The 21,376-nt window shown below is 35.8% G+C and overlaps 1 long non-coding RNA gene across 1 annotated transcript; it reads left to right on the top strand.

Annotated features, from left to right (window-relative positions):
• The first annotated feature begins 6,102 nt into the window (after window positions 1–6,102).
• LOC106080303 (uncharacterized) lies at window positions 6,103–10,302 on the top strand. The gene is made up of 4 exons (XR_001220167.2): window positions 6,103–6,386; window positions 7,450–7,586; window positions 8,000–8,219; window positions 8,456–10,302. It is a non-coding gene; the product is annotated as an uncharacterized LOC106080303 (long non-coding RNA).
• The last annotated feature ends 11,074 nt before the right edge of the window (window positions 10,303–21,376 follow it).

The following is a 21,376-nucleotide window of genomic DNA, read 5'->3' on the forward strand; positions in this document are numbered from 1 at the left end:
TAATGCATACTCACTGCCATACTTAGATTTAGATCTAGACTTAGATCTAGATTATACTAATTATCTATACTAGTTTAATACTAGTGATACTTTACAATACTTTACTCTTTACATAAATTCTTCTTCACTTCAGTTATTATTTTTAACACATAATGCAAAAGGAAATTACAAAAATATTTAGATGAATTAGTAAGATACATGGCCAAACTAAATATAGAATCTATATTCCTTTCGAAATGGTATTAATACTATTAACTTCTTATAGTCCGACAGTCACGCTGGGCAAGGCACTTTTCTTTTTAGTGAGCTGAAAGGTGGTTAGCCACACAATTTAAACCCTACTTTGGAATACTAACGCAATGTTTTTAAGTGTCTTAGGAAAAATACAATGTGCTATTTTACTTTGCACGCTATACTCTATAACGTAGAGATTTTACATCACTTGATGCTTTGAACTAACGCCATTTAATGAATATACTAATTTCAATTTTAAATGTCAGAACATAACCATTTTAGAAGTTACACTGCGAAGACTTTCTTCCAAGACAATAATAACCTAATAGTTGTGGTTTGTCTAGACCAGTGGTCTTCAACGGGGGCGTTTTCGAGATTTTGGGGATGCTGAGAGAGAAAGGGGCGGTAGGGGGGCGCTGGGCACAAAATAGGGCGGTGAGGGGGCGCTGGGCATAAAGAAGAAACTAAAGGTGCTCTGAAACAAATAAAAAAATTCTTCAACATTAAAGCTGGGAAACTAAATATAGACAAATTATAGTTAACTTGCTTCTAATTTAAGAACAGAAACAGCGTTAGAAATTGAGTTCGGGAATCCCATTTTCTATTTTTAAATTCTTACTGTTTTGCTATGATTGGAGAGTATTTATTGTCCTTGGATCTCGCGCGTATAAACGTTTAAGATTTGATAAACAAAGTAGGCAATAGGCCTTTTAGATTATAGTTTATTTTATCTACATATGTTAATATATTGATATGTAAATGGTAATTGCAAAAAACATTAAAGGTAACATTTAATAGAATAATTTAACTTTTTAAAAACAAAAAACATTGATAAAATGTTGTTACGAAAACTCATTGGTATGTCATGTAAGATTTCCTTGAGATTCTACTTTGATGGCATTTTTTAGATGAGGTTATGAAAACAAGTCGGCTTCACGAACATATAGCGATATCCAAAAATAATATTCATGAACAATTATAAAAATCTACAATTAAAACAAATTAAAAACAAAAAACGGCAAAGCAGGATATGTTTTAATGGCTTCTTAGAAAAATGCATAGCTTTTTAAAAATTCATATGATATTGTTGAAAAATTGATTAAAACTAAATTTATTTTAAAACATATGTAACACAAAAAGACATTTTTTCTGTTAGAGATGAAATATTATTTCAAAATTGTCTAGTTATGTAGCTTATAAGGACATATAGGAAACCATCAGTGGTTGGACGCTACAATGACTTCATATAGGTAATATAGAATAAAGAACAGATTTATTCACTATTCACATTGTGAGTTATGATACACAAGAAAAGTTTAGCCCGCAATTTCATTGCTATTTGAATCTAATTATAAAACTGTAAATAAAATACAAACCCATGCCCAAAATAAGCACATCTTTCAACAGTTTTGTGAAACAAATGATGAAAAAGGTGTTAGACCCTTGTTGTAAACTGAAGTTCGCTGGATGTCGAAAGGGGTATGTTAATTGTTATGGCTCGTTTTTTTAAGCTCTTAAATATTTTTTTTTTTTTTTGAGAAACGGGAAGATTCAACGGTTGGCGATGACTTAAAGCAGGCTAAAAAAAATTGTTTTACATGGTAGGCATCTAACTCAAATGAATGAAACGAACCTCCGACTGCTAGGAAAGAGATTGACTTTTATTGATAATATCATTTTCTCTTTTATCGAGATATTAAATCTATTTTAAAGAGTTTTACAATCTCACAGAACTTGTTTGTTGACAAATGAATTACTGCCCAAGGACACAGATATCTATGCAATTCACATAAAAATGCTCTATGAAGAAATTAAGATTCGCTTCTAAAATAAAAATATATATATATTGTTATAAACCTGGTCGTGGCACAGATGGGGGTAGTGGAGTGTGTGTAGTCAGCCGACGCAAATCGCCCCAGGCCAGCGCTAGACGAGCGGTCAACCGTGACGAGGTACGACTGTCAGCCGAGTCGTGTCAACAGGACGGTTCGGGAAGGATCGCAGCGTCACGAGAATTGTAGTCACCTGACCATCTAGAAACGTCGAGCGGCGTTCTGTCCGGTTCGAGAAGGCCAGTAGGGACCCTATATAAGAGCGGAGGTGTCGCAGTCAAGACGGTCGAGAAAAGGGGCTCATTACAGCAAGGTTCAGAAAGCGGGTTCACGACAGGGGTTCAGAGCCCGGTTCACTACAGTCCAGTCGACTACAACACAGTTCAGCGGTGTGGTTCTGTACGGAGCATTACGACGGTTCAGTGCGGAGTACTATCAAGTACAGTTGAGACGAACGGCGTCTTGATCTTGGTCTGCGATCGAGTCCGACACAACGAGCCTAGTGTGTGAAGTCAGTCCTGAACTGTTGAACCCAGTGCAAGCCCGGAACGAGACGGAGAGGCCAGTGCAAGAGTTGATACTACGGAACGGTGTTATCGGAGAGATATTTGTACAGTGTACGTGTTGCCAATTGTACAGTATTGGCTGTTATTTATTCAACTATTAAAGTGTTACGTTACTTTGGAGCCCTGAGTTGTCAAGTTCTTTACGTTGGTGGTGTATGGTGCAGTTTGCAGAGAGCCTGGATAGAGAGATTCGTAACAACTGGTGTCAGAAGTGGGATCTGCAATGGCTACTACGAAAACGCTAGACCAACTCCTTTTGAAGGAACTGAGGCGAGAGCTCCGTAATCGAGATCTGAAGATGAGCGGAAACAAAGAAACCTTACAAGCACGCCTTCGGGAAGAACTGGTGAAGGAAAAAGAAGATCCGGACACATATCTTTTTGAAGTCGAACCGGACTTGCAGGAACAGATGGCAGCTATGCAGGGACAGATGGCAGCTATGCAGGGACATATGGCAGCTATGCAGGGACAGATCGCCAGTAGCATACAGGAGCAGATGGCAACTATGCGAGAACAGGTGAACTCGGGGCAAGAAAACACCAATTACAAGATAGACAAAATGGACTCGGGAATCAAAACGGAGTTATTGGCAATGAATCAACGCATACATGCTGTGGAGGAGAGAATCACCACCATAGAAGAACAGATGAACCAGAGGGTCTACGCTGTTGAGAAAAAGATCGAAGAAATAAAGACGCAAGTTTACAGGGATTTTACCAAGATGCAGAAAGCAAATGTGATGTCAATCGTACCCGAAGCTTTTATGAAGGTAAAGCCTCCTGTGTTTGATGGATCCGTGTCCTGGTCCGTCTACAAGCTACAATTTGACGCCGCGGCCAAAGTCAACCAATGGAACAGCGATGAGGAGAAAGCAACAGCCCTTATATTGTCCCTAAGAGGAAAGGCCTCCGAACTGCTGCAGTCCATCCCAAACCCACAAGACTACGCTGCTCTCGTCAAGACGATGGAGCTCCGTTACGGTGACGAGTATCTGCCAGAATTGTATCGAGTCAAATTGAAGACCCGCCGACAGCAATCAAATGAAACCCTACGGGAGTTGGAGGCAGACATTGCACGCCTCGCCCATTTGGCTTACCCAACAGCCACGCAAGACCTCCTGGAAATAATCATTACTGATGCGTTTGCCGATGCACTTCGAGACCCCGAACTGAAGAAGGCCATCAGAGTTAGTGGCAAGCACAAAGCCAGTGAAGCCCTTGTGTACGCTCTCTTATACCAAGCTGCTAAAGACGAGTCCAAGAACATTTACCAGGACCAGAGGCTGGAGGTTAAAGATAAAGGTCGCAAGGAACTGAGAAAAACGAACGAGGCCCTAGAGAAATGTAGAACCATCCAGATACCACAAGGTCAACGTGGAGTGAGAAAACGATGCTGGAACTGTGGAGGGTTTGGCCACTTACAACGAAACTGTGCAAAAAGGTCTTTTCGACAAGAAGTGAACCAACACAGATCTGAGAAAGTATACAGACCCTGCAGGAAGGCTAAAGAAACGGGGGTGATCATCGATTGTCGTCGTCTTGAGGTGCAAGCTCCCGAGCCGCGGTCAGACGAGAAAAGCCAAGATGCTCAGCGAAAAGATGAAAATGTAGCCCCCATTTTCCGAATGAAGGAAGGTCATAATTTAGCCTGCAAAAACATCAACAGCAGCAGTGACCAAATGAAGGCAAGGAATGACAATAGGGTCAATGCCTCGAGGTTCCGTAAGAACGACTTGGTCTTGCTATACAACCCCCGGAGAAGAAACGGAAGGTCCTATAAGCATCAAAGAGATTGGGAAGGCCCTTACCATGTAGTTAAAAAGATCACAGATGACGTTTGCCGGATACAAGGAAGCCACCGGTCCAAGCGGAAGGTCGTCCACACCAATCGACTCCACCCGTACTATGGTGAAGCTGGATCTGCCCGGGACGGACAGATCTAAGAAGGGGGCAGTGTTATAAACCTGGTCGTGGCACAGATGGGGGTAGTGGAGTGTGTGTAGTCAGCCGACGCAAATCGCCCCAGGCCAGCGCTAGACGAGCGGTCAACCGTGACGAGGTACGACTGTCAGCCGAGTCGTGTCAACAGGACGGTTCGGGAAGGATCGCAGCGTCACGAGAATTGTAGTCACCTGACCATCTAGAAACGTCGAGCGGCGTTCTGTCCGGTTCGAGAAGGCCAGTAGGGACCCTATATAAGAGCGGAGGTGTCGCAGTCAAGACGGTCGAGAAAAGGGGCTCATTACAGCAAGGTTCAGAAAGCGGGTTCACGACAGGGGTTCAGAGCCCGGTTCACTACAGTCCGGTCGACTACAGCACAGTTCAGCGGTGTGGTTCTGTACGGAGCATTACGACGGTTCAGTGCGGAGTACTATCAAGTACAGTTGAGACGAACGGCGTCTTGATCTTGGTCTGCGATCGAGTCCGACACAACGAGCCTAGTGTGTGAAGTCAGTCCTGAACTGTTGAACCCAGTGCAAGCCCGGAACGAGACGGAGAGGCCAGTGCAAGAGTTGATACTACGGAACGGTGTTATCGGAGAGATATTTGTACAGTGTACGTGTTGCCAATTGTACAGTATTGGCTGTTATTTATTCAACTATTAAAGTGTTACGTTACTTTGGAGCCCTGAGTTGTCAAGTTCTTTACGTTGGTGGTGTATGGTGCAGTTTGCAGAGATAGAGAGATTCGTAACAATATATATAAATGACAATTATTAAACATGGTACTGACGTTCAAATTGAGTTGCAGGAAAAAATAGATTTAAAAAAAAAAACTATGTCTTCAGTAAAAAGAATGTAAACATAGGAGGCACACAGTGGCGTAGCTAGGGAGGGGGGGAATTTGAAAATTACCTGGGCCCCCATTTAAAGGAGAGGGGGGGCAAATTAGTGCTTTTTAAATTAATTAAATTAAATATTACGCTAAATGCATAGCTACTGATGGAAATTCCTAGCTACGCTCCAGGAGGCACAACAGAGATGTGGCTGCATTTAAATGTTTCAGTAAAATTCCAAAACTGTGGTCGAAATTGGAATAATGTTTTAGCTTTTCAGTAAACATACATGGTTAACCTAGATTTAGTGCGTAACGAAGTTAATGAATAAGCAAACAAATAGACTGGATGTAGCAAATAGAGGAGACCTTCGCCTTGCCTTGGCTAACTTAAAGTTTGAAATTTCTAATATTGTCAGACTGCAGGAGGCACAAGGTTACCATTAGCTTAATTTCATTTTGTAGTGAATTCAGCAATAATAATATTTATATTAAAAAATAAAACTAAATTTACAATTAAACCTAAAAACAGAAGGCCCTAATATTAAAAAATTTAAATGGAGACTATTCTTAGGATTTGAAAAAAAGTCTTTACAATTTTTTTTTTTGTGTAATCACTGCAAACTATTTGACATAATTTTTGCATAATGATAATATTGGCTGTTTTTGCCTTTAATTCCGAAGATTACGTCTGAGTCCAGTGTTTCACATAACTACGAAAACCCAACTGCGACCTACATATTTAACAGAGTTTGTGAGTGATACAGTAAAGTGCCTCAGAAACCTACCTGTAGAGAAGTTAATTCTGGACATGGAGACTCATCAATAGATGGAAGAACTGTTCCCAGTTCCAATCAAGTCCCTGATAGCAGACCTCAACTATTTGGAGAGTGGGCTTCTTTGCGATAGACTACCTAGTCACAGCTGTAACAATGAGGGTGCAACATTGTATCGTGGGCAGTTGAAGGGTTCTAAGGAAGGTAAGAGAGATTTTTAACTTAAAGGAGTTCAATACAAAATGTTGTCACTTATTAATGAAATACTTTGCAAACAAAGTTTCACACATTTTAATTTGCAGTATGAGATCAGGTAGCCTAAAAAAAAAATTCACAGAAAATTAATCTATTACAGTTTGTCCAATGCACTTCTAATAGATAGAAAAAAGTGTTTTAGGCTTTCCTTATCAATATGTTTTGTTCTGCAAAAGTTTGGCTATACTTTTCCAGCCTATGATGATCTGTTTAAATCAAATGGTTTGGCTGAAATGTTTGGTCTAATGAGTTGGAAAGTCCCATTTCTTATTATTCTTGCTCACTATTTGTAGGTTCTTGTATCTAGTAATGCAGTGATATAGCCTGAAGTCCAAGTTATCTGCTTTGCACTGTCATGGTAAAGGCTGTTTACTACACCTAGATCCTAAGGCAATATAATGCTCTTCTAGATAGAATAATATTTGGAACACTCAACAATTGACAGTTTTAAATCATTGTTATTATCATTTGGGTAGTGTAATGATCAATACTTGACCAAAGCTACCAAATAAATTAAACTTGTGTAATTGTGAATAAAATATAAAGCCCTTTTCAAAACTAGAATTTACTATTAGAACAAATGGAGATCTGCCTTTTATCTCTCTGCTCTCTTTCTCTCTCTGATGTCTTCCCCCCCCCCCCCCCCCCCCCCGAATCTTATTGTCATCACATTCATGAAGAGACAAATTACAACATGACAACACTAATACCTATATATTGCATTGACAACAATGAGATATGTGGGATGTAATCTGCTTCAAATTAATTAGGATATTATGTTTCTATAGTGAGTACTTAGTTGATATTTTCCTGTTTATTGGGCATGCTTAATTGCTGTATGATTCCAGCCTGTGCTTTGTTAAGTGTTGTATTGACATTGATTGTTGAGCATTCTAAGGGGCCAAACCAGTATTAAGAAGAAAACAAATATTTTGTAATATAAACCCTATGATTTGATATTGTTCTTACTGCTAACTGGCTTATTTAAACCTTTTCTCTAATTTATATCCAGATCAGATGAAACCAGACTTAATAAGTCAAGGACATTATATTCCACCTCATGTGGCGTCCAGACTTCTTCAGTGGTGCAATCAGCCTGGCAATTTTTATTTCCATCCAGCCTATTAAATAATTGCTGAACCTATTCAGGTGATGCCTGCTTTTAAATTCTTGGAAGCTTTCTTGCAGTAATATTACAATGCAAGTTTTTAAACTGTCACTTGTGGGATGTGTGTCTGAGTTGTATAAACCCCTTGGCCACCTATCAAGGGGGAAACTTCCTCCCTCCACATGTCATCCAAAATATTGGATCGAGCATGCATTTTTAAGTACACTATACAAAAGAAATTAAAATAAATATATATACATGGTATATATACAATGTTATTCCTTTAGAAGATTTCAAATATTCATTTTTTTTTATTTAAAAATTATGTTTTTATATTGCTACTGAATTTAGTTGTGATCTGATGAATTTAACAGTAACGATTCCTTTTAAGTGTAGATACTTTATAAATACCAACAGTCCCGCAAAGGTTTAATATTTTTGATAATGGTTTCAGGTGAGACAGAAAGTACTGTTACCTCTTTTTTCTTATGGACCTCCCTACTATGCACCCTTCACTTGATGGCATGGTACATAGCTTGGACCTCATCTCTTTGATCTCAAAGGTTTTCAGGTTTTACTATGGATCATCAGGCCTTACAAGGCATTCAGAAATAGATGGGATATAAATCTAAAGTGATGTACATCAATAGCCTGGCAAACTTTATGAAGACAAAGTATGTATATCTCCTGTACAACTGTATTTCTCAATTTATTTTGAATTAGAATTTTTTTTATCTGTTTCCCATTACATGGTCAACAATATATTTTGTAGCTAAATGTAGGAATCCTCTATACAAAATTTGAGAGGAAGACCACTTTGAATTTATTTAACAAAAAAAAATAAGAACTCAAAAAAAAGTTCAGAGTTTTTGATTGATGGCTAACAATAAAAATATTATATATTTTTCAGAAACCCTGGCCTTACAGTTGAAATATCACAATATTGTCTGGCCAAGCTAGGAGCGAGACTGAACACAATTTAAGTCTGTCCTTCGGAACTGCACTAAAGAATTTCTCACTTCATCATTGACATCAGATGTGGCATCAACTGTTGCCTGACTTGTTAGCTGCAGGCTTGAACAGAAAAGACGTGCTATGAGTGCTAGTAGTTACTAAGATATTTTCACTGTCTTCTCTCTTATTTGGTATGTCACTGATGTCATTAACAATATACTGACAATCATTTAGCTCCTCATTAATTAATAAGACATTTTCAATTTCTTCGCCATTATCTTCTATCTCACTGAAATCATTAACAATAGTCTGATAATCATTGAGTTCCTTATTAGTTAATAAGACATTTTCAAATTCTTCTCTTATTTTGTATCTCACTGACAATAGCAACATTGGCTTTATCTGACTTATCATATTCTCAGTACGACTACTCATGTTATACGTTCTGTTTTCTACAGTATTACAATTTAGATCACAATTATCCATTTCTACCTCATAGGGCCCATCTCCCAGTATGGACAGTATTATTTCAAGTTTTCTTTCCAACTTTTTGTCCCCCACCTCCCTTATTTGTATCCTTTCCATTAGCTTTATTTCCATTTCTAGGGTTCATCTCTCTAAATCTAGTCTTTGCAGATGAACAACAAACTCTTTTCATTCCTCACCCTCAATTCCCATCATCTTAGCCTGTTGTATTAGTGCATCAATCGAACGAGGTTTAAAGTCGCCCATGCTAACCAAAATAAGGAATATTACTGAATTTTAAAATTTAAATTCACTTATAGAGGTTAAGTTAAAAGTAACACTGTTTTACTTATATCTCACAAGAGATTATAAAAAGATCAAGACAAAAAAAAATAATTTCCGGCCTCTATCTTCATTACCGACAAGGTAATGTACGATTTGACCTGAGATGCCCGACACAACAGACAACAAAAGAAAACTCAACTTTTCTGTGCTGTCTGATGCCAGGGAAGAGATGACAACTCTATCCACACAACAGTCTCTTTGAGAAAGCAGAATCTTCTGGGGCGTCAGGTCACCATTCATCCTCCGTGTAAGCACCTCATGATGCACGGCAGACATAAAAAATAAATTTAAAAAAAAGTTTTTTTAAATGGCAAAATAATAGCAATAATAATGATGATGTAGATAAGGAGGTAATTACTTGTTACAAAGATACAAAGTGATACTCCAATAATCTGATTAGTTTAATACTTGACACTATAGTAACTCAATTAGTTCAGTACTCAATATACGGTATGTAATTCAATCAGTTCAGTAATCCACAATATACGGCATGTACTTCAATCAGTTCAGTAATCCACAATATACTGTATGTCCTTGCAATGTCAAAGTATACAAGCAATGAGAAAGTACTCAAATACTCCAATAAGTTTGATGATTGACAATATATAGATCTGGTAGTCCAATCAGTTAAGTAGTCCACAATATACGGTATGTCCTTGCAATGTCAAAGTACACAAGTAATGAGAAAGTACTCAAATAATCCAAATAGTTCAATACTAGAGATGGGAATCGAACCCAACTTTTAAAGTTCGGGTTCGGTTCGATGACGAGTATAGTTCGGGTTCGGTTCGGTCAGGTCTAAAGTTCGGGTTCGGCTCGGTTCGATGCTATGAAATTATGTAATAGCAAAATTAAGTTATAAGGTTTAATGCAATTTATTAGTTAAAACTTTTTTATTTGAATTTTTACATGAAACAAATACTTTGCAACATATAATAGGCCTATGGGCAATACTTTTTCAAAAATAATGTTGCCTAAATACATTTAAAGCGTTGTAAAAATTTCTTAATGGAGATAGAAATGAAGATGCGGCAGGTTTTCGCTCAAGTCGGCAAGTGGTTTAATTCAGGGCGAGACTCGGCGCTAAGCGAATTTTTTAAAAAGGCTAATATCGATGTGCTTTCTTTCAGAAAGCACTATTCATCATAATAAAAAAAAGTCGAGGGCCATATGAAATCTAATAATAAAGAGGCAGACCTGGCCAATAGAATTATGCAAGGGACATTCTAGGTAAGCCTACATTTTGCGCACGTACTTCTATAATGGGCGTGATCTTTTTAAAGAAATATTCTTCGTGTAAAGACGTCTCTATCGAGGTTTTTTTTTCACACATAAGTCGCCACTATTATAAATTGCAATATACGGAAGAAATTCGACTATTCTGAGACAAAAAAAATGCAGAAGAATCACACTAGCGGAGATGTTTAAAAATGTTTTCTTCAAAACGTTTTGACCCATAGGCCCCTATTGTGCATACGCGCCTCGCAAAAAGCAGTCTTCAGTTGACAAGGTCTTAATAGAAGATAAAATGACATCTCCACTTAATATATTTTAATTTTTAAACATGTAATTATACTAATATTCAGATAAGTTACACTAAAAATAAAACTTTTTTTTTTGATGCCCCCTCTCTTTGTTAGTTGGTCGTTGGTTTGTCGCTTACAAACAGCTAGTACAATTGAACCAATATAGGCGTTTTATATTTTTACCGGTAAGGATAGTATAGATGGACTTCTTATGGTCCGACAGTTATGCTGGGCAGGGCACGTATCCCGTATGGGAGACGAACGTATGTCAAAGGCAGTCTTTTTGTTTTGGTGAGCTGAAAGGTGGTCGACGTTACAGAGGCGCCCCACGAAAACGCTTCAAAGACCAGCTTAGGCGTCAACTTTGCTTAGCTGACATAGAAGAGAGCACCTGGTTGCATGCGGCCTTAGAACGAGTCAGTTGGAGTTCACTCCCGAAGGCCGCGGGATACACATTTGAGACCAAAAGAAAATCCGCTGCCGAGGACAAACGCAGACGCGAAAAGAAAAACTAAATCGACCACCTGCGAACAGTGGTTATGCTTGCCCTGGATGTGGCAAAATATGTAGGTCACAGCTGGGCAAGCGCAGCCATGGGAAAAACTGCATTCCTCACTAATCTTCGGACTCGAAGACAAGCCTTATAATAATATATAAACTTAATAAATTTTAAAATAAAGTTCTTATGTGAACAACTCAATATAGGGCTAACTAACTAACTGTTATTACAATATTCACATATTTAATTTGAGATAGAGATGTAATATTAATGAAATATACTGATATTTAAACAAAATCTAGGTCACCACAAAACAACGTCTTTACTCTTTCATATCTCAAGATTGTTTGGCGTTTCACATTTGCATTACGCTAATTTCATCATACTCAATGCATAAACACAAATCAATCGCTTAACCTCTTCTTACCGCCACCAGGAAACACACTTCTTCTTATATAATACAGACGTTACTTCAAAAAAGAAGATGATTACGTCCTACGCGTCATGCATTTAGTCATGCATATTAACCAATGACTTAAATTCTGCCAAGTCACTGGTTTTCCTGGCTAGCTCAGGCAACCCATTCCATGCTCTAATAGCACTAGGGAAGAAGGAGTATTTGTACAAATTTGTCCTAGCATATGGGACGAGGAATGTGCCTTTATCTTTGTGTCTTTCAGAGTATTTTATTAAATTTTGTTTTTGTATTTGAAGATTATGGTTCAGTGTTTTATGTATTATTGCTACTTTACTTTTGAGCCTTCTGTCCTGAAGGCTTTCTAAATTTAGTGATTTTACTAAAGGTGTTACTCTAGTCAAATGTGAATATTCGTTTGTTATGAATCGCACTGCTCTATTTTGTGTCTGTTCTAGTTTCTTAATGTTTTCTTGAGTTGAGGGGTCCCAAACAGAGGATGCATATTCTATTATTGGCCTAACCAAGGTTAAATAACATTTTAGTTTTATGTTCTTATTTGATTTATAGAAATTTCTTTTAATAAATCCTAATGCTTTGTTTGATTTTTTTGTAGTTTCATCAATATGTGGATTCCATGACAGTTTTTCATTTATTATAACACCTAGGTATTTTGCGTTTTTAGTCTGTGTTACTGGTTTGCCATGAATAAGATAAGTGGAATTAATTTGTTTTAGTTTTTTTGTTACTCTTAACAACTGACATTTTTCTGGGTGGAAAGACATGCTCCAATTTGATTCCCATTTCTGTAATTCATCTAATTCTCTTTGTAAAATATCTGTGTCTTGTGTTGTTTTTATTGTTCTATATATTATGCAATCGTCTGCAAATAATCTGACTTTTGTTCCTGAAGTAATGCAATTTGGTAAATCATTTATGTAAATTAAAAATAGTAGTGGACCCAAGACTGTTCCTTGAGGTACACCTGAGTTTACTGTTATCGGTGTTGATTTAGAGCCATTTATTATTACAGTTTGTTCTCTCCCTATCAGAAAGTCTTTAATCCACTGATGCAGTGGACCATTAATGCCGAAATATTTTAATTTTTTAAGCAAACTATGGTGGTGAACTTTGTCAAAAGCCTTAGAAAAATCTAGTAAGATAGCATCTATTTGTTCACTATTATCTAAACCTTTTGAAAAATCATCAATTAGTCCTATTAGTTGTGTTTCACATGATCTATATTTCCTAAAGCCATGTTGGTATGGTGTGAGGACATTATGTTTGTCTAAGTGGTTTATGATGTTGCTACATATTATGTGTTCTAGGATTTTACATGTGATGCTGGTAAGTGATACTGGTCTGTAGTTTCCTGGGTCAGATTTTTCTCCTTTTTTAAATAGGGGGGTGACATTAGCTTCTTTCCAGTCCTTTGGTACTCTGCCCTGGTTAAGTGAAGCCTGAAAGAGTATTTTGAACACTGGGGCTAGCTCATTACTTAGTTCTTTGAGTAATCTAGCTGGAATACCATCAGGCCCAGAAGCTTTATTTGGTTTGGTGTTGGCTAATAGTTTTTGAATTCCATTTTCTTGTACTACTATATCTTCTATGTTGTCTACTTGGTTCAAATTCAGTAATATGTCTTTGTCTCCTGGGGCTGAGAATGCTGATGCAAAGTATTTGTTTAGAATGTTTGCTTTAGTTTCATTATCATTATGTATTATGTTATGTTCATCTTTTAATGGCGCTACGCCTGTTGTTTCCATTTTCTTAGACTTAATGTATGACCATAGGTTTTTGTTGTTGTCTTTAGATATTACATTGTTTATGTATTCACTCTGCAGCTGTCTGCTTACTTTTTGGGTTAAGTGTTTAATTTTTATATACTTTTTGTAAACTCTTTCTGCATTAGTTTCTTTAAATTTTCTATATAGGTTTTCCTTCTGTTTACAAAGCTTCTTTAGTCTATTATTAAACCAGCATTTATTTATTTTGTTTGATGTGTATTTAGTTGGTATTTGATTTTCTATAATGCTTTTAAGATGGTTTTTAATGAATTTCCAGAGGTCATCGACTGGTTGGTTAATGTCTTTTTCTAATAAGAATGTTTGTTGAAAGTTTAATGCAGCTTGGTGTAGTTGTGTTAGGTTACATTTATTCCAGAGTAAGATTTTTCTTTTGGGTTTTGTATTGGCTACTGCTTTTATCTGACTGTGTATTTTTATGATCTCATGGTCTGATAGACCAGGGATAATATCATAATCAACTACTAATCCAGGTCTGTTGGTTAAGAAGAGATCTAATGTGTTGTTTAATCTAGTTGGCTTTTTAATGATTTGATCTAAACTTAGGTTGTGTAAAGTTTCTATGAAAAGCTCATTTATGTCCTTAAGGTTTTGGTGTTTATCTATGGTTAGTGTTTTCCAATTTATATCAGGTAGGTTGAAATCACCCATAATCCAAAAAACTGCATTTTTATTTGTCTCTTTAAGTGTCGTAATCTGATTACATAGTTCCTGCATGTATTCTAAACTAGAATTTGGTGGTCTGTAAATGCTGCCTATTATTAGGGATGTTGAGGTGGTATTAATTTTACAAAATGTTGATTCTATATTTTTTGAGTTAGGTAAGGTAATTTCTTCTGCTATAAGAGTGTTTTTTATTGCTAAAAGAACTCCTCCATGATTATCAGCCCTATCTTTTCTAAAAATTTCATAATTACTATTGAAAATTTCTGCATTATAAATTTCAGGATGTAGCCAAGTTTCTGTGCCTGCAATTATGTCTGGTTTCTCACATTCTAATAAAATTTCTAAGTCTGCTGTTTTGTTCCTAATGCTTTGAAAATTTATTACTAAGGTTTTAAGGTATTTTGGTGTTACTTCTTTAGTAGGTTTGTTTAGTGAGGCTGTTGTATTAATTTTAGTAGATTTAGGTTTAACAGGAGTGGATCTGGCTAGTGGTTGGTGAGTTTGGTTTGGGATGGTGTTTAGGATGTTGTATGGGTTAGAAGTGTCTGCATCAAAGGAATCAAACAGTCCTGATGTAAACTGAGGTAACCCACACGGTACACAGTGCCATGATGCATCTTTATTGCCTAAGGCATAATACACAGGTGTATTCATATGGAGACATGATGCATGGTACCATTCATCGCAGATGTCACATTGAATGGCTTTCTGTTTCATGGTGCATACTTTTTTGCAGATGTTGCATCTATCTTTAGATCTAGGCCCTGGATTTGACTCTACATCTCCTGCTATTAATATTAACAGTGATAGGTATTTATTTCTGCTGTGTCTGATTGAGAACTTCCATTTGTGATGGGTAATCTTCTTTAGTGTTATGGATGTGTATGTTAGGTTATTTTTTAAGTTGCTTTGATCTAATGTGTGATGATTGATTATGACTGTTGTTTCTTTTTTAAGTTTAGTGTTGACTAAGGTAGATCTGGTTCTGTGTTCAGCTAGTATGTATTTAGTAATTATTAGGATAAATAGCCAGAGCAATTTCATGATGACTGTTGTTGATTTTAGTTTTTAAAGGGGTCTAGTCTAAATCTAGTTTAAGGTTTACAATGCCTAATTTATGTCTAAATCAAAATTGAAAGCTAATTTACAATGACAATGAGGTAGTTCCTTATTTCTGACCTACTTTAACCAAAGTCACGTGATTGTTGGACAACAAAGAGAAGAATTGCCTTGTCTTCCTATATTTCCATTGCTGTTGCTCCTCTATTTTTACGAAATTTTACATTTACAAACATTTTAAAATATACAGAGTACATCAACGAACTCCCTAAATGTTCAAATAATTATACGAATGTTTTCATAAAGGGCCAAGAACTGTTTAAGGATAGGTTTAAATTATCAATGATATTTCCTTTATAGTCATGACAAGCGTCAACACTTTGCCGATGATAGAGCTACATTCACATACAGAAAAAGATGTTTTTACAAACGTTCTTGTAAGATTAAAAAAAAGCTTGGTATAAACTACACAAAACACACACACACACACACACATATATATATATATATATATATTTATTTATTTATAAACTTCAGCTTTTTTTAACATTATGTATTTCATATTCCGCTAATTGTAAATACATTATGCACATCGATAACATTAAGAATTATTTTTTTGTGTTGGATACATGATGTATTATTATGTTGTTAAAAGTTCTATCATTTTTAAGAAATTCACAAAATGTTACATTAAAGTTTCAAAAATGCGTCGACGAAATAGATCTTGATCCATTTTATTACTTAGAAACCAAATTTAACAATGAAAGGGCGGGGTAAGACACATTTGGCCTGTGTAACTGTAAGAGTAGATCTCGATTTATCCTTGACTATCAGATGTGTTATTTGTTCGCTAAACAACTGAAGCCTATTACGCACAAGGAAAACTCATGCTAGTCTTTTTATCTTTTATAACAACTAGTCGACATATCGACTACACACTAGCCCTAGAGCTATCTGACCAATACACACTGGTCTGCTGTCCAACTTTTAGTGTTCTACTCAAGTTCAAGCTTGTTTACTTTTGGGCAGAGATGAGGGGGGGGGGTGAAAGTGTTACTTTTTTTCTAGGACTGGTTACCCGAATGCTAAGAACTGTAAGTGTAGTCATTCATTGTAGATCAAGAAATCTTGATCTCAGTATGGCAGATTATAGGCCAACGCTTCGGTACCTTCTATCAAAGGTATAACTATTTGTTTTAGTTGAAACTATTAAAAATATGTATCTCTAGATTCTCCTGTTATTAATAAATTATAGTTTAGCGCTAATGACTAAATTGAAACCACTAAATATTGACTTAAAAACGCTTCAGATTCCCACTACAAACTAACTAAAACTAAGCACGGTGCGCGTTGTATACACACAACCACGTGACTCGGGGGGAATACGAAACTACCTCATTAAATCAAATGAAATGGTTTATTAAATTCAAAATATGGACCTAGACGACCTAGATCTAATTCCAGATCAATATATTTACGTGTATAATTAACTATATAGAATATTACTATTAGTTATTATTAGTAGTATTAGTAGATGATTAGTAGATCTAAAGCCTTATTTAAAGTCTAAGTCTAACACTAAAACTAGACTAGACTGACTTGACTAGGTCTAGACACTCTAGATCTAGTCCTAAGGGCTAAGCTAAGAGTTGTTAATTTGAATTAATTAGTGGAAAAAAAATGCTGAATTAAGTTAAATATATAATTTAAAGATATTAGTTTATTAGTTAAATAGCTTTTTTAATGAATTTGGTTTGATTTTAATACAACAAAACGAAAAATTTAACTCATCTCTTATAACAGTAAACAGGGAGCAGCCATCTTGCCAAGAGCTCGTAACACACACACACTCTATGACACCCCTTTTTGTCAAGAAGTTGCGTCTCCCCATCCTCCAATTCAAGGTACTAACCATCCCCACCCACGGGAGAGGACCCAAAGTTTGAGAAACGCTGCATTAAAAATACTGATGATCAATAATGCAAAACAGAATAATAGTAAAAATATTCAGGGGCGTAGATAGGAATTTTTCATCATTTCTGGGCCCGGGAGGGGCTGGACCTCTTTGGGGGCCCCTGCATTTTGCGTAATATTGAATATTTATTGTAAAAAAACAAAAATTTGGGGCCCCCTTCAAGTGGGGGCTCGGGGGGATTTTACATTTCTCCCCCTCCTCCCCCACCCTTTCTACGCCACTGATAATATTCCAATATGGAATACTTCACAATTTTGTAAAAATAAATCACTTAATAGAAGACAAATAAAATTTATTTTAAACTAGAACACAAATGAACTTATTGTAGATATCTACACTCTCTAATCGGCAAAAAATATTCTACTCTCAACTAACAGTCATCTCAAATAAAAGTGACAATATTTTAATGTTGACTTTCTACTTACTAGGATCTTGAATCTAGATCTAGATCTAATTAGAGGGCACCTATTCGACTCAAAACCAATACTGCAAACAGCCCGTGAAAATTCAAGGTTAGGGGGAGAGTCGGCACGTACGGAAAAACCCATGGGAATCAAAGCGTGACGCTTTTTTTTTTCAAAATACCACCACCCCCTCCCAAGTTTTCAAAGTATAATGGAATCATTAGAATTTAAATAAAATATTTAAGTAATTATTTTTTTTAAACACAAAATATAAAAAAGGGATGCAAAAATTGCAAAATTAGTTCGGTTAAGAAAAGGAGGGTTCGTTCGGTTCGGTTCGTACCAAGCAGTTTCAAAGTTCGGGTTCGGTTCGGTCATAAGTGAGGCTCGAGTTTGGTTCGGGTTCGGTTCGTTTCCCATCTCTATTCAATACTTGACAACATAATAGTCCAATCGGTTAAGTAGTCCACAATATACGGTATGTCGAAATACACAAGTAACGATAAGGTACTCAAATAATCCAAATAGTTCAGTATAATCGACTTGAAAAGTAGCAATAAGTAATATTTTCATCCGTGTGTAGTTCAAGGTGTTATCTACATTGACAAAAACGATATTTGAGTAAAAAAAATTTCATTCAGGTTTACTAACAAAACAAACTTTCATTTGCTTATCGTTCGTGTGATGTCAGGTAAACTTAGGTCAACCAATAAAACAATTGCACGCTTCGGCTAGACTTTTAGACTGGCCTTACTTGTTTATAATCTAATGTCATGTTGACTCATTGAAATGTCGAAAAAATAGTTCCTCCCTGTTCTCAGTGTGCTCAAAAAGATAAACAATTATTAGGTGACTCATACAAATATAGTTTGCTTTGCATCCAACTTTAGTAGTAGACAATTGGCAGGTATAATAGTTAATATACCTGACCAGACGAGATCCCAGATGTCAGATTCCTTTTATTGTAGACTGACTGACTAACTTGATGCATGATAGATGACAGGTACAATAGATACGGTACCTGGACCGGACGAAGCCCTCAGATTTCAGGGGTTCTTTTCTTAGCTTGTCTTTGACTTGGCTTATTAGGCTCATAGGGGTTTACACAATTACTCAATTCCAATTAATTAATACTTGCTACACAAATACTTGTTACACACATAAGAACAATTAATACTCAATATACTTCAACTCTAACTCCAGTTCTCAATTAATAATGATAATACTTAATAAAGCACACAATTATATTAACTCTTAGTAAATATTACAGAAACACCAGTCCAGGAAGTAAAGTCCAACCTTCCTGGAACGGGAGCAAGACCTCACTTACTAACACACTCTCTCGCACATTCAACGAAGACTAAACCATTCAGTTCCTAACACATGCAAGACTATTCACATTCGTAACGTGGGAGTACTTAAACAAGGGGATAGCACTATCATACCAACATATCAAAGTAACTTATTCATTCTCACCATACCTCCCCCTGACAATAATCTATGTCTTTATAGATTTAGTAATGATTAGATCTAGAGTTATAGTAAAGTTTGTGTTTTAATGTCATACACGTTTAGATCTATACAGCTTCAAATAAATCTAGTCCAGATTAGATTTATAGTTTAGTATTTTATTTCAATATTGTCTAGTCAAATTATGACCACTGACAATCAATTCTCATGTGATTTTCAAATCAACTTCGTTGATTTAACGACAGTTAGTATCTAGATTCTAGATTAATAGATCATAGAATGATAGATCTAGAGCTAGAGTACTATGTCTAGTCTAGAAATTATGGTTCTATTTAGCCATACAAATATACCCATACAAAACGTATCTTAAATATTATATTATCAACATTTCAAATATTATACTCCGATTGTCACGATCATCGATGTGCTTGATGTCACGATCTCTTATATGCTTCTTAATACTATCACGTTGAAGATGAACTTGATCTAAACTGCACAATCAATGATCGTGATTGCCGAGGATCTAGAAATAGTCAGTTGATAAGATGATCATTTAGAAGTTGCTAGTTGATAAGAGGATCATCTAGAAGCTGCTAGTCAATAAGACGATCTAACAGTCCTCTTGAAGTTTCTTAAAATAGTTCACTGCTTCTGCGGCTATTCTGGTAGTTCGACGACAGTTGTTGCTCCACGCTGTTTCACTAGACCAACAGTATCCGTGATGTCCAATGTAGACTAGATAAGACCAAGGTCACCTTCGACAACGTCCCTTTATACGACTAACGGTTACACACTAAGTGGGTGGATGTGGCTGCTTCCACAACACCAACACTAAACAGCCTAGATATGGTCTAGAACAGTTTGTGTACGAGATAAACAAATAATGTTCAGCAACGATGAATCAGACTTTTACTGACCTTTTAAAGGTTAACTGCAGTGACCGTTACGATAAATGGCGACTAGTTCAATGAACAAACTGCTCCATAAGGACTTTCAAAAGGGTAAGACAGAACGATTCAGTTGGCTAAAGAACTTGTAGTACTCACAGTACTCCTGACAGCAGGCAAACTGTCCTTTTCAAAACTAATGTGGTAACTTGATATGATTATGTGGCTCTTATGACAGCTTTCACGAAAAAAAAAAATATGTCCAACAGGTTTACTGAGTCTACCTAACTAAAATACAAACTAAGTGTCTAACATAGTCTAACTTATATAGATTAAAAGATTTTGATTCTTGTGGACATGCATCTAAAAAAAACACATTTTGAGAAAAATGCGTTTAAAGTTTTTAAAATGATATAAAATATTTATTGTAACCATAAAAAAACAAAAAGAAGGAATATTTACTTTAAACAACATAAAAGATAATATAAAACAAAAAAACTATTCATTAACTCTTTACATTTCTTTTTAAAAATCCTGAAATTTTATTTCTTCCAATGACTTTTGAAATATTGTATTTATTTATTTTTTTAGTGAAATAGGGATTATTATATGTCGATAGAAAGATAATTGAATGTAGTTTTATTTTATGTCATTGAAAGTTTGATATAACTGTTAACTTTGGTTTGGTATTAAATTAATTATGTAATGACATTTTTTATTTTTTTTAAAATCATAAATATGAAAAACACCATAACGAAAAAAAACTCAGTATGAAAGTAAATTTAAATCAAACATTTTTATTTTGAAGAGAATTCATTTCACTACAAAAAAAAATTAAAAAAATTAATTAAATGTAATTTGTTTAATAAAATAAAAAGGTTATGCAACAAAATGTAAAACTACATTTTAAGGGGACTTAATTAGAAAAAAAATGACAATTTCAAAAAAAAATTTCCAAAGGTAAAATTCATAGAAAATATTACAAAACCAGTTTCATAGAGCATACATTTTAAAGTTAGACACATGTATACAAACTAAACAGTAAGAAACTATGATTGGTGATACTTAAGTAAGCAGTTACTTTTCCCATGGAAACAGAGATAAGTATCACATTCCCCACATTTAGTGCTGACCTTTCTTTCCACCCCTAAAGATCGACAACACAATTTACAGTTACGTCTGGTTTGTGAAAATTCTGGGATTATAGAATGGGTAGGTTTTTTTTGACTGTTTGACATTTGATGCAGAACTTTGGTACTTTTCTATTTTTCCTAATTCATGTGTTAGTTCTTCTGTAAAATCAAGCTGTAAATAACGGTTAGGTCTTTTGAGCTCTGGTATGTCAAAATGGGTTTTTCTCC

Source organism: Biomphalaria glabrata, chromosome 6, assembly GCF_947242115.1.
Source record: "Biomphalaria glabrata chromosome 6, xgBioGlab47.1, whole genome shotgun sequence".
NCBI lineage: Eukaryota > Metazoa > Mollusca > Gastropoda > Planorbidae > Biomphalaria > Biomphalaria glabrata.